The sequence below is a fragment of the Acyrthosiphon pisum genome, chromosome A1 (genome assembly GCF_005508785.2).
Source record: "Acyrthosiphon pisum isolate AL4f chromosome A1, pea_aphid_22Mar2018_4r6ur, whole genome shotgun sequence".
NCBI classification, from domain to species: Eukaryota; Metazoa; Arthropoda; class Insecta; order Hemiptera; family Aphididae; genus Acyrthosiphon; species Acyrthosiphon pisum.
Window position 1 is genome coordinate 24668710 of NC_042494.1, and position 1631 is coordinate 24670340.

The window sequence follows — 1631 nt, forward strand, 5'->3', positions numbered from 1 at the left end:
CGGGGGGTGATGGTTCATGAATTGGACTCGAAAAATCACGATGGCCAATTATTTATCGGGAGCGACTCCTGGCGAGATAAATATCCGCTATCTCCACTTTGGGTCTAAATAATATTTATATTTGTATTTTATGTTTTTTATTTTTAAAAATATAAACTTACCATAGCACCATATTCATTGTTAAAATCCTCTAACAACCAATCCCAAGGGCTGTGCATCCTGACTAAATACTGGATTCGGGTCCAGTTCCATAAGCTGTTGATGACGTCTATTAAAATATTCACTATTCCTCGGCTATATACTTCGTGATGATGACAACCAATGAATGAGCTGTGTAGCCCGATTATTATTTACGTTTTTCACTACCACTTTGTGATGAATTAGACATCTAAACCCAGTATACGCAATTCTAGAAATAATCAAAATATAATACACAAAAACAAAATTTACATTTTTGCTGAAATTTTTTGAAAAAATAAACAGTAAAATATTGAACGTGTTTGTATGCTATAAGCTTATAATAAACTGATTTACAATTATATAAATGGATACTATAGAGATATCACACAAATAATAACAATAAACACGATCCTACCCGACCAACTTTTATGTCAAAATACCTACCCTTAATTATAATATGTCCAGTCCTCACCCCGGGCAATATTCAGTTAACGACGAGTGGCGCGCACAAACTGAAAGTGATTTCATATTGTTACTGTGTTTGTCTGACCTACAGTCGAATTTTAAAGATATACTGTGATCTTAATATTTTAAAATATGGATCAACAATCCGAAGATTACCCGTAAGTACATATAATTTTTTTTCTATTTTATTCTTTCGTATTAGGATGTCTGAATACGAGTCCTCTGAAGAAGAATATGTTTCACCCCCCACAATATCATTAACTTTAACAATGAGTGCGTTACAACTGCGCGAAATTAAGCGTTTTTATCTTAAATTAACAGGACAATACATCTATGATGATGACCTAAATAATCATAGCGATCCATTTATTTTTGACACTGAATTGATGGGACAGGTGAATAATTTTACTTACATTAACCATGCACGTGAAAATATATTATGGGCGGAAATTACTAACTGTCACAATAATTTTACTGTCTCACGTCGTGAGATTATTAGAAAGTTGAGATTTAAACCTCTTCCAACAGCTGTAGGACTCGCTCGCGCATCACCCGTATTACCAATAATTAGGGCTAATTATTTTTGTTATACATGTGTGCGTCCGATCTCGATGGGGTAGGGAATGTCATCACATAGCAGGCCTATCATCAGTTAGTATGTTTCGCACTGTTGTAACACACGTTATTCGCCCCGCAGTTATTTAACGCAGTAATTTTTTCTCGTCCGTTAATATAACGTGGTAATTTTTTCTCGTTAATTTAAAAATGTGAGCAATGTCCTATGGATTTCGTCTACAAAACTAATTTGATCGCGCATCGAAAAATGCATTTAAAATTGTTTAAATGCGATCAATGTACTTCGGAATTCACGGCAAAACGCAGTTTGGTCGCACACCGAAAAACGCACGAGGGTGTTCGTTTCCCGTGTACTAGATGTGCCGTCACATTCAGTTACAAGTCGAACCTCAAAAAACATTTGAAAAATA